The following is a 22,696-nucleotide window of genomic DNA, read 5'->3' as shown; positions in this document are numbered from 1 at the left end:
CCCAATGATTGGAAACTCGCAGCTGTTAAGCCACTCCAAAAAAAGGCCCTAGCCGATCCTACTACCCTTTCCAACCTACGCCCGATTTCCCTGCTACCCATTCTATTCAAGCTGACTGAAAAGTTTGTCAACAGTCAACTGACTAACTTCTTGGAGAAGAATAACGTTCTCCACCCGAATCAGTCAGGTTTTCGGTCAGAACATTCTACCGAATCAGCCTTATTATACACCGCTGAAACCTTAAGAGCAGCAATGGACCAGGGAAAACAGGCTGTCCTTATCCTACTTGACCTGTCGGCAGCCTTTGATACCGTGTCCCACAACATCTTATTGGACCGGTTGGCTGCCGCAGGGGTGGGAGGACAGGTGTTGGCTTGGTGTAGGAACTTCCTCACTGACAGACGCCAAATAACAGTGCTTGGCCCATATCAATCTGAGGCCAAAAACGTCAGCTCAGGGGTGCCACAGGGCTCCAGTTTGAGCCCTGTTCTTTTCAACCTATATATGGCACCTCTGATGAACCTGATCGCGTCATTCAGGATCAGTTCTATTTCATACGCTGACGATACCCAACTGATTTTGTTGTTGGACAAGGAACGACCAGGTGCCGAGGAAGACCTTAGAGATTGTCTTGCAGCAACATTCAAATGGATGAACAACAACCATTTAAAGTGCAACGCCGGAAAAACGGAAATCTTACCCATGGGGACCAATAACCCTTTTTCCCCCATAGTATGCTGGCCATTAGATGCTGAAGCTCCACCCAACACAATTGTATCCGCCCGTAATCTAGGCATAAAATTTGACAACTGCTTATCCTTCAAACCCCAGGCTGTAGCAGTGGCAGGCATGTGCTTCCAAATCATTAAAGCACTTAGGAAGTTCTTTGATCTTCTCCCTCTTTCGGCGAGGAAAACAGTCGCAGTGGCCTTAATAAATTCTAGGCTGGACTACTGCAATGGACTTTATGTTGGAGCAAACAAAATCGTGCTCCACAAACTGCAGATGGTCCAAAATGCGGCTGCCCGCCTCGTACTGCGTTTGCCCCGTAGATCATCAGCCTCTGCAGCCTTGAACACCTTACATTGGCTGCCAATAGGAAAGAGAATTTTGTTTAAACTTCTCTTGATCACCTTCAGGGCTTTCCATCAACGCGGCCCAATCTACCTACGAAAGGGGTTTAAAAGATACTATCCAGCGCGCTGCCTGAGATCCGCAAGCCAGAATTTACTTACTACTTCTCGCTTTAAACTGGCTACAAAGGGTGGCAAATCCATCTTTGTGCTAGGCACTAAGGCCTGGAACAAACTTCCCCTTTCCTTGCGGTCTTTCTCCCAAGAAGCCTCCTTTAGGAAGGCATTGAAAACCTGGATTTTCTCTCTGCCTGACGCTCTGTGTAGGACCCTAGTGTAGTGGATGTGTAGAATTTAGGACTTCTTTTCCCTATCCAACTCTTCCATCTGGGTTGTGTAAGCGCCAAGATACTCCTTGGAGTGGTAGCAGCGTGGTATAAATGTCCATTACATTTACATTTACATTTACATATAGAGCGTGGTGCAACAACAATATGCCCCAAAAAATCAATATGGCCCTTGTTTTGGATCTACCTGCCAAGCCTGTGGTTGAAGTTTAAACAGGAACTTGTGTGCCCTCTGTTTTTGAGTCTTCTCGATGGGTCATAATACTCTAATGTATCATCCCCAGTGATATATCCTCTTAAGGTACTTCCCCGAGGACAGTTGCTTGTGGTAGCGGAATTGTCGCAGAGCAGATCTTTCTCTCCTAATTTTTGGCCCTTTGTTTTGGCTGCCTCCTTGGTTTTATTTCTCCTCACGGCCCTACTGGCTCTCCCAGCTGTTTATGAAATCCAGGGTGGGTCTGATATACTCCCAGGTTTTTCCCCTTGCCGACTGCCTTTTCTAATGAGCCTTTCCTAGAAGAGTAACAACTAAAGTCTGGCTCCTCTACTCTTGATCGACTGAATGCTCTGAGCTGCCTGCTGTACCTGAACGTTGCAACGATTTTTCCCACCCCTTGCAGGCTTGGAAGGCATCACATTGATCCGATGTTGGAGACAGTATCCCAGTCTGAGAAGCGTATGCCGAGCCGGCCAAGCCATACAGAAGAGTCCAGGTAAATGAAAGGCAGGCTGAGAAGGATAGATTTCTTGGTACAGACTGACATGAAATTTATGTCTGCCAATCTAAAGGTCGATGTGGGATGAATGTGGTGTTACCTAAAAGTTCGCCACCCCATATCGTCCCTAGACAAATAATCTGGTGGAAAGAATCAATGAGACCCTGAAGGGCATGATTGTGGGTTTGTCTGATAAACTCAGGAGGAGATGGAACGTTCACCTTGCATGCCTGATGTTTGCATGCAGGAAGATCCCCATTTTGGGGCAACCTGTAAGAGGGCCACTGTGTCTGGTGAGAGAGTCTTGGGAGAGCCTCTCAAGAAAGCCAAGAACAGTGTTAGACTATGTAGGCCTGACATCTCACATGGCAGAGTATTGTATTGCGACTTATATAGCGCACGTATCACCCGAAGGTATCAAGGCGCTTGCTTAGGGAACCCGTCCTGGTATTCCCCAGTGAGATACCCCGGCAGTGTATCCACAAGGTGAAAGCCAGGCATCCCGCTGCGAGGGGCTGTAGTGGAGATTAAGCAAGCTATTGCCCAGAGTCGCAGAGTGTGACCCCGTGAGTCGAGTAGGCACCGGAGCGAGAATTGTCGAGTCCGTGGAATTTTGAGCCCGAGACCCGCCGAGGCGGGGAATCGAACCCTGGTCCACGGCCGATCTCAGCTTCCGGGTCTGCCGCCTCTAACCACTGAGCCACGCTTCTCCACCTACAGTAAGAGAGCGAGCAACAACCTGCAGTCCAGCCAAGAATATGACCAGAAGGCTACTATACCCTAGTACAAACCAAGACAATTGGTGTGTGTGTTGGAGGATGTGGTTACTGGGCCATCTTGGAGAAGGGTACTGGGCCCTATCCAACCTTAGAAAAGAAGGTTGAGGTTACCTACTTGATAGACCTTGGCACTGCCAGGAGTCCCAACAGGGTCTTGCATGTGAATAGATTGAAACAAAACCAAGACAAGGCAGACATGACCATGCTGATGATCACTAATGAAGGAGGGGAGGAGGAGACCGAGCTATTACCAGACCGTTTCTCCAGTAATGTGCAAGATGGGTCAGTGGAGGGAGTTGTACTCTCTCCCAAGTTGACAGACCAGCAGCACGGAGACGGCATGCAAGTGCTGGAGCAGTTTGTTGGGCTGTTCTTCTTGCTCCTAGATATCACCATTGGTGTGTACATGATGTTGACACAGCTGGCAGCCTACCTGTCAAAAATAAGTTGTACAGGGTGTCTGACCAAGTTAGACCCATCATCAAAGCTTAAGTAGCTAAGATGCTGCAATTAGAGGCAATAGAGCCTCTGACAGCCCATGGGCCAGCCCATTGGTTCTGGTACCCAAACTTAATCCCCAAGGGGGGAGAAGGAGCTACGGGTCTGTGTGGACTACAGAGGTTTGAATCCAGTCACTGAGACTGATACTCTCTCTATACCTAGATCTGATGAGCCCTTTGATAGGTAGGGGGTGCAAGGTACCTGAGTACATTTGATTTGACCTCAGGTTACTGGCAGATTTCCCTAAATTCAGGAGCTGATGAGGACTAACAGGGTGTAGGTTGGCTACCCATCACCTTATGTCTGAAGGGAGGCTGTGTGAGAAAGTAATCCTTTTTGCCCTGATCAACCAATTTTTTGACAGATACTGGATGGTTACTGACTCTGATTGTGACCTCTCAGCAATCCCTCTATGTGGGACTTACTGGCGGTAACAGGAGGTGTTCTGGCCCCACTAGGACACTGAGCATCCAAGGAGACTTCATCCCCCAACCAGTAGTTTTCCAAGAGGCGTGTTTGCAGAGTGTTGGAGAATGGGGTCAGGTCTCCAATGACCTCTCAGCAATCCTGTTGTGTGGGACTTACTGGATGTAACAGATGGGGGTGTTGGCCCCTAAGGACCCTCAGCAGCCAAGGGGACTTCCTCCCCCAACCAATAGTACACCAGGAGGTGTGTTTGCAGAGTGGTGGAGAAAGGGGACGTGGCCGCCAAAGACCTCTCAGCAATCCCACTGTGTGGTACTTACTGGAAGTAACAGGAGGGCTTGTTGGTCCCCAAGGACCCACAGCATGCAATGAGTCTTCCTCCTCCAACCAGTGGTGTACCAGAAGGCGTGTTTGCAGAGTGGGGGAAAAAGGGGATTCGACTCCAATATCCTCTCAGCAATCCTGCTGTGTGGGACTTACTGGAGGTAACAGAAGGGGTAGTTGACCCCCAAGGACCCTCAGGAGTCAAGGGGACTTAATCACACAACTAATAGTGTCCCAGGGGGTGCATTTGCAGAGTGGTGGTGAAAGGGGGCAGGGCTACCGAAGACTTGACAGGCCGGCTTTTTAAAAAACTGTTTTCTTTTATTGGGGAAGAGTGGCTAGGCAGGCCCCCTCCCTGAGTCAATTTTGGCCCCGGGACCCCATCCCCCTGGGCCTGGTATAATTAGAAAAGAGGAGGGAGGCCACACTACCCCTGCCATGGGCTGATTTCAGCCATGGGGACCTCTCCCCCGGGGCCCAGCCTTTAAAAAAAATTTAAAATAAGGCTAGGGGAGGGAACCACAGGGTCTTCCCACTAGGGCCGATTTCGGATTCGGGGACCCACCTCCAGGTCCCAGCCATTTAGAAATAGGGAAGGGAACTTTGCTGCCCCCTTTCCAGGCCAAATTTATCTCCAGGGACCCTACCCCTCAAGGCCTTGTCATTCAAAGTGGGTGCCTCCAGAGCACCCTCTCTCCACTGAGACCACTGGGGAAGCCTGAAGATTGGCATGGTCCCTGACGGCTTCCAATCTCCTGCAGAAGCCAGCATTGCTTTCACGTAAACTAAGCTGCTAGAATGGAAGCTCCCTGTGTGTGAAAGAAATTCTGCTCCACTTCCAGCAAGCGAGAGCATTTTTAACGCTCTCACCTGCTGGAAGTGGAGCATTTGCTGTGGCTTGGTAAGAGCTCACACCAAGCCACAGCAAACAGATATGTTCTGGGGTGGGCTACCCAGGACATAGCAGGTACCGGCCCTGGTGGGTGATGGTCCCCAGGGCCTTCTATGGCTCAAGGTGGGAGGCTGCATGGCCCACCTCCTTTATCCTTGTAGGGCCTGCCTCGGGGAAATGTCAGTACCTGGGGCCGAGAATGGCCTGCAAGGGGGGCCACAAGCCCTCCTCCCAATTTTAAAAATGAACTTGACACTGGGGAAGTGGTGGTCCCTGTTCCCAAGGAGGTCCCTGAGGCCCCCACTATAGATTCATTATGGCCCCAGGGAGGTGGTGGTCCCTGGGCATGGGCAGTCTGAGAGGCCCCCCATAACAATCCATTAGCCCCTGGGAGGTGGTGGTCCCTGGGGCACGGAGGAGTCCAGGAGGACCCCTATTGTGTTTTCTGATCTGGCCGCTGGGAGGTGGTTATTCCCTGGGCTCAGGGCAGTCTGAGTGCCCCCCCATTCATCAATAAATAAGCCTTAGTGTGGTGGTGGTCCTCAGGGTACTAATGAATCGCAGGAGGGGGTCTCATGCACCCCCTCCTTTATTATGAAAATGCCCCAAGCCCTGGCCACCAAGGGGGCCAATTACTAATGAAGCACTATAGCCCAGGCTTTGATTTAAAAAAAATGTTGTCTGGATCATCGAATCAAAACCAGAATTTGCTGAAAATTACACAAACAAATTATTATGGGCCCTCTTGGTCATTGCACCATCAGGATTCAAGCAAGCCGGGCCGACGACGCCTGAAATGGCAGAAACCGGTCCCCGGAAGCTTGTTTCCTTCCCAGTATGAGAATTGGCTTGGTAGTTTGGTTTGCCCTGTTCCCATCATGCACTGGGACAGGAACAGACTAATTTGCATATAGCCAAGTTCTGAGCTGGGATGGTGCAGTGAGCTAAAAAACGGTGATGGATCAAGCCCTGATCTTTGGACTGGGTAAGAGTGGTCTGCTTAATTCAGGCACTCTGTTCATCACCACCCCCTTTTCTGAATCATTTTGTCCACCATAAGCGTGGAAGGGTATACTCAGATGTGAGTCCCTTGCTCATTGCACTATCAGGATTCAAGCAAGCCGGGCCGACGATGCCTGAAATGGCAGAAACCGGTCCCCGGAAGCTTGTTTCCTTCCCAGTATAAGAATTGGCTTGGTAGTTTGGTTTGCCCTGTTCCCATCATGCACTGGGACAGGAACAGACTAATTTGCATATAGCCAAGTTCTGAGCTGGGATGGTGCAGTGAGCTAAAAAACGGTGATGGATCAAGCCCTGATCTTTGGACTCGGTAAGAGTGGTCTGCTTAATTCAGGCACTCTGTTCATCACCACCCCCTTTTCTGAATCATTTTGTCCACCATAAGCGTGGAAGGGTATACTCAGATGTGAGTCCCTTGCTCATTGCACCATCAGGATTCAAGCAAGCCGGGCCGACGACGCCTGAAATGGCAGAAACCGGTCCCCAGAAGCTTGTTTCCTTCCCAGTATAAGAATTGGCTTGGTAGTTTGGTTTGCCCTGTTCCCATCATGCACTGGGACAGGAACAGACTAATTTGCATATAGCCAAGTTCTGAGCTGGGATGGTGCAGTGAGCTAAAAAACGGTGATGGATCAAGCCCTGATCTTTGGACTGGGTAAGAGTGGTCTGCTTAATTCAGGCACTCTGTTCATCACCACCCCCTTTTCTGAATTAATTTGCATGTAGCCAGGTTCTGAGCTGGGATGGTGCAGTGAGCTAAAAAACGGTGATGGATCAAGCCCTGATCTTTGGACTGGGTAAGAGTGGTCTGCTTAATTCAGACACTCTGTTCATCACCACCCCCTTTTCTGAATCATTTTGTCCACCATAAGCGTGGAAGGGTATACTCAGATGTGAGTCCCTTGCTCATTGCACCATCAGGATTCAAGCAAGCCGGGCCGACGACGGCTGAAATGCCAGAAACCGGTCCCCGGAAGCTTGTTTCCTTCCCAGTATAATTCCCATCATGCACTGGGACAGGAACAGACTAATTTGCATGTAGCCAGGTTCTGAGCTGGGATGGTGCAGTGAGCTAAAAAACGGTGATGGATCAAGCCCTGATCTTTGGACTGGGTAAGAGTGGTCTGCTTAATTCAGACACTCTGTTCATCACCACCCCCTTTTCTGAATTATAAAAATATTGAAACATCGGTCAAGACAGCTCTTGTTTCGATGGGAAATCCCCATAAAAATACATTAGCATATTGCACAGATTAAAATTAACGTACGACTCTTAACAGATATTCAAAATTCATCGTTGAGTGCTATGATGATGTCAAAGTGACTGTAAAAGAGTAAAACATAATGTGCTTTAGAAAGATAAAAATGTCATTCTTCTCTTCCTTCGTATATGGCTCACGGCAAGCAGAAATCTGCTGACGCCAAATACAATTAATCAAGAGCTGTCTGTTTTCAGGATTTTTAGGGCCTCTGAAAATGTTCCAATCCTCAGACTCAAACACACTGGTTTTATCCATTTCCTGCAATGACCCATGGTGCCCATCCCCGGGACATTGCTGTTTGCTATGGCAAGGCAGGAACAAGGCTCCAGAACCGCCATAGCAAACAGTGCTTTGCTTCTTGGAAGCGAGAGCAGGAAACCTGCTCTTGCTTTTAAGAAGTAAAGCAGAGTTGCTTTTGGGCAAGGGGAGCTGCATGTTAGCAGCTCCCATTGCCCAAAAGCAATGTCGGCTCCCGCAGGTGGCAGAGAGCTAGCTTGGACCGTGGGGGCATTGGGGCTCCCCCACAGTCACCAATGCTGAGGGCAGGCCCTGGGGGATGGGATCCTTGGGCCATAATTGGCCTGAGGAGGAGTGCAAGGCGGACCCCCTCCCCCCACATTTAAAAAAGGAAGAAGGCTGACCAGGCCTCAGGGAATGGGGTCCCTAGGCTATAATTGGCATCAGGAGGGAGGCCATGTGGCCCCACTCCAAAATAAAAAAAATTTAAAGGCTGGCCAGGCCCCGGGGGATGGGGTCCCCAGGGCAAAAAGTGGCAGAAGTAAAGGGGGCCATGTAGCCCCCTCCCGAATTGTTTATTATTTACAAAAAATAAGAAAAGCTGGCATCTCGCCGGAGGCCTAGCCCCCTCCCTGTACCACTCTGCAAATACACCTCCTGGCAGGTTCTAAGTTGGGGGATTAAGTCCCCTTGAATCCTGGGGGTCCCTGGGAGCCAACTAACCTACCAGGTACCTCCAGTAAGTTCCACACAGCTGGATTGCTGAGAGTGGTCTGAAGCCACACCCCTTTATACACCACTCCGCTAACGTGCCTCCTGGTGCACTGCTGCTCGGTGGATGAAGTCCATTTTAGTTGTGAGGTCTTCAGGACACAAGATGAGCTCATAGCCCCACCAGCAGTGGGCCAGGAGGTGGGCTTGCAGAGTTGTGTAAAAAGGGTGTGTGGCCTTGGACCACTCTCAGCAATCCAGCTGTGTGGGGCTTACTTAGGGTGACCAGAATTTTAAAGCAAAAAAATAGGACATTTCCCAAAAATAGAAGAAGGACTTCAATTTTACTTCACCGGAGTGCACAGAATGACAGTGCTCCTTAGTTAAAAATTACGGAAAAGGCAGTAAGAAAATACATAAAATGCCATTTTTAAAGCCAGTTGAATGCCTGTTAATTAAATTGCTTTTCTATAACAGCTGCTAACTATCCCTGCTCTGGGAAACATAAACAAATACCTTCAACCCTTTTCAGCTGACTCTCTCAAAAAACTGGGACATGAGCTTAATTTCTTGAAATCTGCTGGGACAGCTGCCAAAAAACTGGGACTGTCCGGGCAAATCCGGGACTCCTGGTCACCCTAGGCTTACTGGAGGTACCTTGTGGGATAGTTGGCCCCTAGGGGCCCTCAGGATTCAAGGGGACTTAATCCCCCAACCCAGGAGGCGCGTTTGCAGAGTGGTGGAGAAAGGGGGCATGGCCTGTGTCGACCTTTCAGCAATACCACTTTCTGGGGCATGCTGGAGTTATCAGGTAAGGTAGTTGGCCCCTAAGGACCGCCAGCAGCAAAGGGGACCTTAATCCTCATCTAAAAGCGCACCAGGAAGTGCGTTTGCAGAGTAGTGGGGAATGGGGGAATGGCCCGCTATGGGAACTTAGCAACCCTGCTGTGTGGGACTTACTGGAGGTAATAGGAGGAGGAGTTGGCCCCCAAAGGTTACCTTGGGGGGCAACTACCCCTCCTGTTACCTCCAGTAAGTCCCAAACAGTAGGATTGCGGAGAGGTCTTCGGAAGCCACACTCACCTTTCTCCACCACTCTGCAAATGCTCCTCCTGGCACAGTACTGGTTGGGGGCTGAAGTCCACTTTACCTCCAGTAAGTCCTATGCAGGGGAATTCCTGAGCACTGGTTGGAGGCCCAGACCCCTTTCCCCACCACTCTGTAAACATGACTACCCGTTAAAGAAGCATTTGTAATGTAAAAGGTCTCACTATTGCAAGAGTTAGAGCTATCTAAACATTTTTTCTCATTTGTTTTTGAGTGGAGTGGATGTACTTTGTGTGTAGTAGAATTATGTGGTATGTTGTGCAGGGAATTTATGTGGATAGAAAGTATGTGGTATTTAGTGTATAGGAATTATGTAGATTGGGATTATGTGTTATGAGAGTAATTATGTGGTATGGTAGTCTGTGTTGTGGAGTGGTAACCTCAGGTTTATTCTTCCTCATTTTCATAGAAGCTAAATTATGAACTCAATGAGACAAAAAAAGAAGGAATCATTGAGGATAACCTCTGGACCTAGTCAGAGGTATGAGCAGGGCCACTGGAATTATGCGACTGTTTGGCTTCATCGACTTTCGCACAATTATACATTTTCCGCAATAGCCGCATAATCCATCAACTGCTGCCTAATCTGCAGATTTGAACAAAAACAGCCTTGTTTCTAGCTCAAACAGCTCAAACATTACCAAAAATGCAGCAACAAGTCTTACAGCGTGGTGGAAGGCCCTTTGCAAACCTAGAATGGTCACCTGTTACTTATTGCTAAATGTTAGTGTTAAATTGGTAATAATGGTGTGCAAACCACTCTTGCTTCTTCCTGCGCCTCTGAATGACTGAATAAGATGATTTTATAAAGCGCGCATTACCCGAGGGTGTCTTATCGCTGAGCAGATTCAGTCCGGAAAGAACGAGGGGGTCATATGTTTATGGGGTGGGGGGAGAGGAAAGACCAGGTGACCTCCTTGACTTAATGTGGAAACAGCCAGGTCTTCAGCTGCTTCCTAAACACCAGCAGCGCCGGCTGTGCGCGGTGAGCCAGGGGGAGAGAGTTCCATAGTTTTCCTCCCTGATAGGCTAGCGTTCTGCCACCCCAGTTGGCTCATTTGATTCTAGGGACCCTAACCATAAATGCGGAGGTGAATCTAAGGCTCCTGCTGGGCACGTACCAGGAGAACCGCTCTTGAAAGTACAACAGGCCTGTCTTATAAAGCGCCTTGTGCATAAGGCAAAGTGCCTTGAAAGACACCTTTCCTCTTTCTGCATCTCTGTTGCTTCCTTCTGCACTTCTCTTGCTTCTTTATGCACCTCTGTTGCTTCTTTCTGCACCCATCTTGCCTCTTTTTACAACCCTCCTGCTTCTTTCTGCACCCCTTTTGCCTGTTTCTGCACCCCTCTTTGTGCAACTCCCTTGCTTCTTTCTACACCTCTCTTCACCACTCTTGCCACTTTCCCTACCTCTATTTCTTCTTTCTGCACCTCTCTTGTCCCATTCTGTACCCTTTGTGCTTCTTTCGGCACCTCTGTCGCTTCTTTCTGCAGTTCTCTTCCTTCTTTCTGCACCACTCCTGTGCCTTTTTCTGTACCCTTCTTGCCTCTTTGTGCACCTCTCCTAACGCTTTCTGTACCTCTTTTGCTTCATTCTGTACTTCACTTGCCTCTTTCTGCACCTCTGTTGGTTCTTTCTGCACTGCTCTTGCTTCTTTCTGCACCCAATATCTGCATCCCGCTTGCCTTTTTCTGTACCCCTCTTCCTTCTTTCTGTACCTCTCTTGCCTCAGTCTGCCCATCTGTTCTCTCTTTCTACACCCCTTTTGCTTGATTCTGCAACTCTCTTGCCTCTTTCTGCAGTTCTCTTGCCTCCTTCGGCACCTCACTTGCCTCTTTCACCTCTGCTGGTTCTTTTGCACTGCTTTTGATTGTTGCTGCACCTCTCTTGCAAATTTCTGCATCTCTCTTGCCTCTGTCCGCACCCCTGTTCCCTCTTTCTGTACCATTTTTGAATGTTTCTGCAATTCCCTTGTCTCTTTCTGCAGTTCTCTTGCCTCCTTCTGCTCCTCTGGTGCTTCTTTCTGCACTTCTCTTGCCTTTTTCTGCACCCTTCTTCCCTCTTTCTGTACCTCTCTTGCCTCCTTCTGCGCCTCTGTGTTTTTTTACTCCACCACTCTTGCTTCTTTCTGTACTTCCCTTGACTCTTTCTGCAACCCTCTTCCCTCTTGCTGCACCTCTGTTGCTTCTTTCTGTACTTCTCTTGTCTCTTTTTGCACCTCTCTTGCCTCTTTCTGCAAACACAGGGCTACTTTTAAACTGACCTCATTCTCAGCAGCGCACACATGCAAGTGCAGAAAAGGGTTGCTGGCCTATAAACTGCAATGCCCTATTATATGTTTGGGACATATAGGTAGTTTTAATCCCCCTGCCCTATTATGTACTAGGGCCTTACAGGGGAGTTCATGCCAATCACAGGAGTACTCCAACCCATAGTGTAACCCTAGTGTATGTCGGGGTTTTCACTGTATTCTAAGCGTCTTTCAGCATAGCACTGGCTCTGGGCCTGGTTAGGCAGAGCCCAGGGTCAGTTAGAGTCAGTTACCACCAGTACCAGTCAGCAGAAAGTTGGGAGTGCCCAGGGCACAGGATGACTTTGCAACAAGGCCTCTTTCGGCACCTCTGTTGGTTCTTTCTGCATATTTTTTGCTTCTTTCTGCGCGTTTCTTCTTCTTTCTAGGCTTCTGTTGCCTCTTTCTGCATTTCTCTTGCTTCTTTCTGTGCCTATCTTCTTCTTTCTTCACATGTCTTACCTCTGTGGGCATAGTTAGAAATTAGCATTTAAAAAACGTTAGATATTCACTAAAAAAACACAGGTTTCAGGGGCGTTATAGTTAGAAATGAGTATTTATAACACCTTTGAAATTCACTGAAAAAAACATAGGTTTCAGGGACATTATGTTTAGAAAAAAAGAAGAGAACTTTGGGTAGTTCTCAATTTTAGGTGGAAGGCAGCCTCTGTATAGAGCATCTTCAACAACAGCAATACTCTAGAGTTACTCACATCAAATGTCTGCTTTTCTATCAAAGTTTATAAGCATGAGATTAGCATAGTGCTATCCACGCAGAGATAGGAAGAGACAAAGTATTTTTCCATTTCTACAGCAAAGTCTTTCAGCATAGGAATAGCGCAGTGCTATCCATGCCAAGCAGTTAAATGACAAAAGTCAATTACCACTCCAGGCATAGTACTACAGGATTTGGCATTGTGGGATGTGTAGTGCAGTTAAAACATTTACCAATTGTACAAAGAATATACAGATCATGCAAATTGATGCAATCAATGCAAGTCATTTTCAAAGTGTTTACTTGGTGCATATCATGATATAGTACCTTTGTTAATCCAAATCATTAGCCAAAGTTGTCAGTAACAATTACTTTTTTTTCCATTTAGACTGCTTGAGATGATGCAAATCATCATACCTGTATGAATCGTAGGTCAGATTGAGTGCTGTTGAGTCCCTTTATTCATGAAAATGCCATATTTGCTATATCTCCGTGATATCTTACTCAATTGCAGCAGTTGTAATATTATTTTCAATCATGAGTATCATTTAAATCTAGTACTGAGTTCATTAATTAATTACCAACATATAATCATACCCTACATTATAGTACTGGTTAGTTGCTCAACATGTCTAAATAGAATACGTCTAATACTGTGCTATACATGTGGCACTAGTTGGTGTTTTCCAAACATAATGAATTAATAGTGACTTAGGGCCTCATTTATATCTTGGCAAGACTCCCGTCATCCCTCCACGGCAGAGTTTACAAGTACCCCACGAGGAGCTGTTGCGTAAACTGTTCACCGCTGTGAACGCTTCGGGCTTCTTTGCTGGCTAACCTTACTCTATTACTGTCAGGGTGGCAGAATTACGCTGAGACTAATTTGATTTCACAGTTGTGCTGATGGAGTTCTAGTGGTGGATTGCCGATGGAGTGATTCCGTCAATAGATGCATTCAAAATTCTTGTGGCTTTTGGATGGATGCTAGCATCATACTCCTAATTTTTGCTTTCCCTATTTCTTGTCCCTTATTTCTACTCTCATTTATTTTCTTGTGGGTCATAACATTTATTTACATGTTTTTTTTTATAATGTCAGGCAGGAGAATTCCCTGTTTTACTGAGGGAGAATTGTCAGTCATGGTGGATGAAATAATTAGAGTTGAGCCACAATTGTTTGGAGCCCAGGTACAAAACAACCATATCTCAGAAAAGATACAAATGTGGGCCAGAATAGTTGCGAGAGTGAATGCTGTAGCAAACGACCTTCAAACACATAGGGAAATTAGGAATCAGTGGAATTACCTGTTGTGCAGAGTGCATTCCATGGCCTCCAAGCGTCACCTGGAGGCCCAAAGGACTAGCGGTGGTTCTCCCAGCTCCCATTACAACTTTTTCCCTGGGAAGAGAAGGTCTTTTAGATCCTACATCCTCAGGCTTGACAAGAATCCCAGTGTGTCACTAAACCTAAATCTCATTTGTGATTTTCATTTAGCTGCCGCTAATGTGTTTTACACCATTTGGAAACATACAAACATATATATATATGTGTTTATTAATCCTTTTGTTGTCTTGTTTGTTTGAATGTATCTTGTTGTATATAAAAGTACAGGTTTCAATCTCCAGAACATTTCACATGATGTCATGTTGCTTGTAAGTATTTTTACACCAAAATAACATAATATATTTATGTTTTTTATATTGTAAATTTCAGTTCTTTTTTAATAGCATAATTTCTGTAAGTATGTTTAACTTGCAAAATTGCAAGTGTTGTAAATGTTGAATTGAAATGACTATAACTACCGTGATGCCTTGGTTTTGGTTTGTGAATATAATATTGCAATGTTATCTTACTCATACTCTCTTTCCTATCGCCTTTTCACATATGTCAGTGTTATATATTGATCAATCTCTATATCATGCTTTGTTTTGAAATGTTTTTGTGTTTAATTTTATATGTTGTCATATCCCTGTTATTTGATGAAATTGACATTATTTGTTTCACAAATCAAAGTTTATTTACTGAAAAATGTTTTTATGTATTTTTGGATGCTGCATATGTGGTTATTTTTGCGAAAATGTACTCAGCAATTTCCATATGATGACTAATGCTATAAATCCTTCTAAGTTGTGCAAATGTCTAAATAGTAGCTGCTAGGCCTAGGCATGGACTATTTTGAATTTCACTTCTCTACTGTGTTATGTGAAATGTTTGGTATATACTTTCTAATCATCATATATTCACCTTCTTTTTTGAAGTAGTTTTGCTGACATTTAAACTGTTTGTGTAACTCATTATAATTCCACTGAAAGGTACAGTCATTCTAATCTTTTACTTTTTACTTTTAGGTTGCTTCATATTTTTGCATCATAGTAATAAGATATATATTCCAGATTTTCAAAAGTTTTATTTGTTATTAATTCATAATAGGTCCAACAGCCAGAGTATGTGGACAACCATCTACCACTGAGGATACCTCTACTCCAGACCAGGACAGGATCAAGTCTACAGTGAGGCGTACACTCCTGCAAGTCTGGTTGACCATGAGCAGCCTGGTCCATTTGGTATATCTGGACAGACAGCTACAGTGAGTCTCACGCGGCTCACACCTACACCTCCCACCCAGCTGTTCCACATCTCAGCATATGGATACCACCACTTCCTGCGTCCAAACAGACATCATACCAATATTTTGCCCTCCAGTTCTGCCTGCTGTTGATACACCACCAACAATACCTCCATTTCAGCCAGGAACCAGTGGGATGGGGCACATTGGGCCAAAGGCACAGGGTAGTGGCCAAGGGAGGGAATCTGTGGGCCAGCAAAGTGAGTCCACTGGGTTAACTGTCACGGAGGCTAACTTTGTCCAAGTCATGGGATCCCTCCATCAGTCTCATGAAAAGATGGACCAGGTCTTGACAGAGCTCTGGAAAGATAAAGCAGTTGCAGGGGGAGCCCAATGTACAGCTGGCAAATCTGAAATCCAATTTCAGCTCCCTGACTGGCATGCTCATTGATATTTTCACCCATATGTATAGGGCTTCTACAGCAAAATCTGCCTCTTTCAGTGGTCCAGCTATATAAGGCACAACTACATCTGCCTCAGCCACAGAAAAGGAGGACCTGCCACAAGAGGTACCTGCTGCACCCACCTCAGTCCCTGCAACTGTGGATTGACCACCCCCTCTCGGGAGGGGACATTCAGGCGGACCACCAGGAGAGGATGGCAACACCTCTCCCACCACTAGCAAGAGACGCAGAACCTAATTTTCTCTAGTGTGTGATTACCATTCATTCTGTGAACTATTTTCTGGACACATTTACCTTTTTGATGCCAGTTGTATTTTGAACATTGGACTTCAAGCAATATTTGCCCTGCAATAACAGTTTAATTCACCATGACTGACTTTTCAAAAAAAAAAATTATTTCATCCTGTTTTTTTGGGTTATGTTGAATAAAGCAAAACTAACAAAGTCAAATACTGTTGTTGTATTTAATTTCTCAATTGGTTAATTTTTTATTTACATCATACATTTGAAAATGTTAACATTAAAATAATTGTTCAGCCATAAATAATTTCCATGTAGGTACTGCATCCCACATTTTTCAAATATGATCTTGCCACCATAGAAGAATGGAATATTATCAGATACATCAGATTAAGTAGGTTAACTATTTCATCAACAAAAGCTAGATCTTCAGGCCCACAATAGGAATCCCACGTCAGTAACACCAATAGTCTAAATCATAAATCATGGACGTCAATTAAGTGGCCATTTGATCATTCCAATTCAGGGGTGCAGAATCTGGAGCAATGTAAGTTATTTCTACAATGATAACACACATCAACAGCCTAAGGCATTAAACACGAAATTTGGATTTTGTAAATGTCTGGGGAGATTAGTATGCTTTGTATCGACAACCACATGTGGTTAGAGCAATTTAAGCAGCACATACTGCCTTGGTGCCGACATTCCACAGAAAAGAAATCTAACGCAAAATTTAAAAAGTCAATTCAATTGCTGTGCAAATTGTCTTTGTAAAATGTTGTACACCCAAAAACTGTGTGTGTCTTTCACAGGAGCAACCCATGTTCTGTTTGTACTTCCCAACAGAAGCATAAAATTGTTAATGTCACAACTTTGAAATGTCCAAATGAAGATGGACTGGTGAAGTACCTAAAACAGATTAAAACCTAAAGAAATTAGTTGATTACATTACAAAATGTTCACATAACAAATGAATAATTTTGAGGGCACATTTCCTAAGAACAATCAAAGACAAACAATGCAAATGAACTGAATACTTTATGTGTCAAGACTTTCATCAACAAACATCTTTGCCCTGTATTTTCCTTAACTTGTACCTTTTCAAAGAATATTCCAGCACAGACTGTCATCCTCATTAGATTAAATGTTTGTCTAACATTTCATGCAATAAATTGTAAATATATATACTCACATTCATGTGAAGAATTTGACAAAAACATCTTGATGAAAGTCTATTCCTTCCTCTTCACCATTAACATCTTCATTTGGAATTTCAGAATCCTCACCCAGTGGCTCTTCATGGTCTCCATCATCTGAAATGTATGGAATGTTCCATTGCATGGCTATGTTGTGTAACAGTTATACACAGAAAAAAGAGGACCCAGAGTTACTTTAGGGAAGTTCCTGTTCCATCACAAGGGAAAACATAACGTTTTCTGTAAAACCCTCACCCACCAGGGTTACCCCTTGGTGGCATGCTTCATCATATAGTCCTTCCCGTTCCGCTATGGAATGGAGCGTGCTGGGACAGGACGAACTACATGGGAGAACTAAGGTTTTGACTATGAGAGGCAGTTGAATATGCAGGGAAGGAGTGAAGGTAAAGGATGGTGATTTAAATATACCTGGCTAGTGGGTAATGACTACTTTATTCCGACCCCTAGTCGGTATGGTCTACGTAGTTTGTAGGTTGGGTCCTCTTTTTTCTGTATATAACTGTCCTTGGAGGGTGGCCTCAGCCCTTATTCTCTGACTCATCCACCTTTTTGTATATATGTTTTGTAACATGCAGCATACCAGGGTGATTTGGCATACCATATCAGGTGAGTAGAGGAGGGCTCCACCAGTCTTATCCAGACATCGAAATCTGTCCTTTAGAAGCCAAAAAATCCCACTCCACTGGCTTCTGTGTTCTTCCTTGGGTCTCATTTAAGTGGACGTCCCCTGACATTGTTGGATTCCTCGGCAGTGTCAACAACCATGATCAATTAGGATAAGCTGAGTCTCCTATAAGAAACATTATTAACCAAAAAAGAGTAACTCTTTATTAGATCATTAAACTTGAAATTAACCAAACAATATATTGACAGATTGTACTTACCAACAAACCAGGCCCTCTCAGGTCCAAGTTTTGAAATTTGCATTGATATGCTGCTGTTCCACAGTACAGTGGAATAATGGGTTGATCCTGGAAACCGCGCACATTGTGCTCCAACCACATGTGGTAGGTCACCCAAAACCATAAAAATCTCCCTTCATATTACCAAAATCCTTGTTTCGTGGACACTGTATGTATCTGTTGATGTGTCTCATCATTGAAGAAAGAACTTCTTGTAGCACATCATTGAAAGTTGGTTGTATGTAGCACTGCATGATTTTGACTATTGGTGTTATTGCTGTGATATTTCTATTGTGAGGCAGAAGATCATGCTCCAGCTGATGACATAAATCAATAATTAGTTGCCTATTCAATATGAATTTTTAGATAATATCCCATTTGTCCATGGTGGCAATGGCTGGAAATGCTCTGAACACTTGAGGCTGCTTTCTCCTTCTCCTCACTCTCCCTTTGTTCATATGTCTGCATTTAAAATAATAAAAATGTTGTAAAAGATTGCTTACATACTTTTAAATTAAAACACACATATCATCTAGTTTTCCATAAATATACATTTTTTCACATAATTACACAGAACATTATTATGATTGTTATTTTTATGACATTTTTCACAAGTGTAAATAAATGTTGTTTTAAATGTGTGAATAATATATTTAAATGTATTATTTAGACTTAGACATTCTGATTTGTTTTTAATTTTTGTCATCGAAAATACTGTCAATAGCGATATCAACAACACTGCACAAATATTGCCTCTAACAACATTAATGCACTACATAACACTTTTTTGTGAAAAGAATTGAATAACATTAGTGTCCTCTGCCAGAAATGCATAAGCCATAAGAGACAAAGCAAAAAGTGAGACCAATGGTATGCATTGAAAAAGACAAGCAGCTTGCAAGAATGAAGACTGGGAGTGGGTATTAGAGTGGAGGAAGGCTAGAGACTGAAATGTACATTTAATCCAAAAGTGTACCTTATTTGTCACCATCAAACTGAAGGGCTTTGGAGCTGTTAACAAACTTCTGGGGCTAGTCACAAAGATTACTTATACTTTTGAGTAATTTACAAATATAATTTACTTTTACACTTTTGAGTAACTTTACACTCTGATTCTATGAATAGCCAAATGTAGTAAACTTACTTGACAGTGTCAAAGTAAATTAAGCATGTAAATTACTCAAGAGTGTAAATTACCTTTGTAAACCAGGTGCTCATGATCAAACAGGATGTGAGACTAAGCGGATGTAAGGGAAGGCAGAATTTAAGATTAAGAGCAAGTATGAATAGATTCTAAGAGCAGGCCGGAAAGGATTTTGAGTTCGTAGGAATGGAAACTGTCAGCAGGTATGAAATTAAACAAAACTCAGACCTCTACAGAGATTGAGAAGAAAGCAGATTGGAGACAGAGTAGGCATGAATCATAGATCAGGCATGCTTATGGACTTACCTCAATGATGATTGGGAACTGGTTCAGGCAGGATTACAGATGGCAGTGAAAAGTCCAGGCCTCAGCAGAGCAGTCTCAGCTGTGCACATATCTTGATGGAGAGCTGTCACTCCTTGAGAGAGGTCCCAACAGCACTGCCAGCGTTTGCTTCTAGGTCATTGTACAGTCCCTGCTGACATAGATGTCAATTCATGAAAATGCCAAAGGTAGCGGAAGTGACAACACATGCCTTTTAACTTTTATTTTCACTCTCACACACACATGCTTACATATACACACACGTTCACACACTCTCTCTCGCATGAAAACACTTTCACCCACAAGCAAGCATACAACATGCATTTAAAAGCATTTTTAATTACCTCAGCTGGCAGGTAGAGTCATATTCCAGCTCATTGTACTCATTTTTATTACAGTAAAAGGAATAATATTATTCATTATTTGTGTAATACATTTTGTTAAAGAAAAACAGAAAAAAGGAGCCCCAACTGACATCCATCAGGACGAGTTGCTCATGTGTTCGAGGCGCTGAAATTGCCTCCTCTGAGGCCAGTATTCTCAAACGCAATGCCAGGTGTCCGAGGGGGAAGTCAAGGGTTGCAGGTGCGACCCATGACAAACCCTAATGATGTCCATGCCTGCTGATGAAATCTGGCTCCACTTTTTCGTTCCCAGTCATTACAGCAAATGGTGAGAGACGGGACCCTATCTGTGGCACGCCTCCTTCATTGTTTGGCTTGTGCCACTCCACATTGTCTAATTCTCACATCAATGATTCTGCCTCTTCGAGTGACAGCATGGGGCCAATATTAGTTATTGGTCACTGTGTGTGATGAAGTTTAGGTCTGGAAAGACCAATCTGAACTCAGAGCCAGTTGCGCAGGACAGTAGGATGGCGGGCGGTTGCCAGACATCAGCTGAGGCCACAAGTTACATACTCCCTAGGGCATACATGGTCAGAAAGGCACCTGCTGCAGCACTGTGAGCTGTATTGATGCACATGCCCTAACATGGTGATTCTTGGCAATTACTTAACGTTCAAGTTCTTTAAAAAATAAAAAAGAACTTTAATGTTCGGTTCTCATGTAATGTGGTCTAATGCCAACAAATATGCTTCTAATGCGGGTATGAGGACTAAAATAGCAATTTTAAATCTGATGCATGTAATATGGCTACACATTGCAAAGCTTTACACATGCTTAAATTACTCACAGAGGTGCTTATTTACAAGACCCTTGTGCCGCCCATACGTCACTTTTAACATGGATAAAAGTGATGTACGGCTGGTGCAAGGGCAGTGGCGGCTAGTGACATTTGAAAGTGATGGGGCGCAAAAGTTTGGTAGGAGTGCCCTATTGCGAACACGCCTAGCGTGCGAGCCCGGCTGCCATAAGGCAGTTCGGGGGGACTCACCCGGCAACATTTTTAAAATGAGTGGGCAAATGGTGCATTGTCAATCAAATTTGACATACTAAGAAGGTTAATAAAGCAATTGGGAAACTGTCCCTGCAGAAGGGGAGCCAACGATGAGTTACCTTGTAGTGTGTTCTTTACCTTCACCTGTCAAATTCAACCTATGTTGCACCAAGGAAGATGGTGTTTATTGGGATATGTTCTCTGTGGTTGCCCTGGAACACGGTGGAGGTCAATGTTCACCCAGCCACTTATTTTAGTAAGCCTGTTCTACAACAGCGATAATTGCATTGTCCACATTATCGCCCATGCTAAGAAGGAGCCATGACATCATAAGACGGGCAATTTCCATGCTGAATCCAGTAAGATGCTACTTGTATGCTTGTCATCCCATTAGTCACCTTGGAACACTCTTGAAATAGTGTGCGTCAAGCCACTCATTCTGCAACCATTTGCACAGACTCTATAGAGCGCTGGGCTATCCCATCCTAGGGCACCACAAAGCAAGGCACTCACCCAGGAGCACTACTAACAGATGTTTCTACCCCAACGCCTTTTCCAGGAGTCCCATCCCAAGTCCCATCTCTTGGCCCCATGGAGTAAAGAGTCCAGCCTGTGACAGGGCAATGACAACATTAAGAGACTGAATCTACACCTCCACAGAGCAAGGTGCTCATCCCTCAGTGTCTATCCCAAAACCTGGCCAAAGAGGATGCCACAGAGTGCAACTTCACTCGAGATACCTATTTTAGGAGGCCACCCAGGTGCACCATGGAGGGAGGAATTCACACTGGAGCTTAGTGAAGTGTACACCCCAATACATCTTCTAGTAAATTCCATTCACATGCTGTTCACTATTCAAAACACCCTCGGGCATCACAAAGTGCATTATTCACCTCAACACTGATTCTAGGAGGGGGTTCAGCTATAGTGAACGGATCACCTGGTACCTCAATGGAGCCAGCATCTCCATCTATTCCAAGCACGAACCTTCAGAACTTTTGTATCTTTCGAAAATCCCAATGTAAATGAGAACATTGCTACATTACATTCACAGAAGCAGTAATATCAAGCAGAAGCTTATCAACTGTGAGGTAGCATCCCAGGTTAGTACAACAAATGGGGCCCATGGCCCTTTTAGCAACAATACTTTGGCTTAAGAATAATGCTACTGAAAATGAAAAGGACACAGAGTGGCACACAACAAGGGAAATAGGAGGGAAAATATATAATTTACACAGCTGCAACCATACCAGTTTCCTCAACAGGTTCATTTGTACAAGACCCACTTTGAATCCATCAGTTCCCACTCAAACAATAACTTCCTATTCTTGGCCCAATAGTGCTTAGTGTAAAATAATGATATGCCAGAAGAGTCTCACAGTCCTTTAAGTGATTGTTCTCCATTTTTTTGTGTATATGAAACTTCACCACTTTGATTGCCTTTTAAAAAAAAACAAAGATACACTATTTACAAATGTCAATTTTAGTTGTGCCAATCAAGTGGAATAAAGCAGGCAAAACTGACTAAAAATAATGGGCATACAACACAAATTCAGTAGTTGGCACAGCCACTCACCCACGGAGCCCATTTATACAAATATGGCCTATAATGAAGTACGGTGAGTCTGTGGGAGAAGGCAATCCATCAAACAACGGAGCTCAGTTTCTCAGTCCTACACATTTTTTAAAGCTTGTGGCAAACATTTTATGACTGTTGATATCAAGCCTTCCCCGTGACATGGACACTCCAGCCTTCAAACAATGGCTCAAGCTTGGGGTATTTTAACCCCAGAAAGTTAGTCTTGTAGTTGTTATACAACGTTAAGAAGACGTTTCAGTGTGGGTTATATTCAAGAAAACAAAGAAACGCACATATATATGTATGTGATCAAGTGTTGGAAGCGTATTTGTGAAATGTATGCATTTTGTCACTTATATCAGAGGTTTTCTGCCGTATCTTATCCCCCGCTGTAATGTGTGATCTGTTTGCCAGTCCAGACATTTTAGTCAACCGGACTTTGCATTTTGAAACTTGAA

This window comes from Lissotriton helveticus, chromosome 11, assembly GCF_964261635.1.
Source record: "Lissotriton helveticus chromosome 11, aLisHel1.1, whole genome shotgun sequence".
Lineage (NCBI taxonomy): Eukaryota > Metazoa > Chordata > Amphibia > Caudata > Salamandridae > Lissotriton > Lissotriton helveticus.
This window is presented reverse-complemented; position numbering follows the sequence as displayed.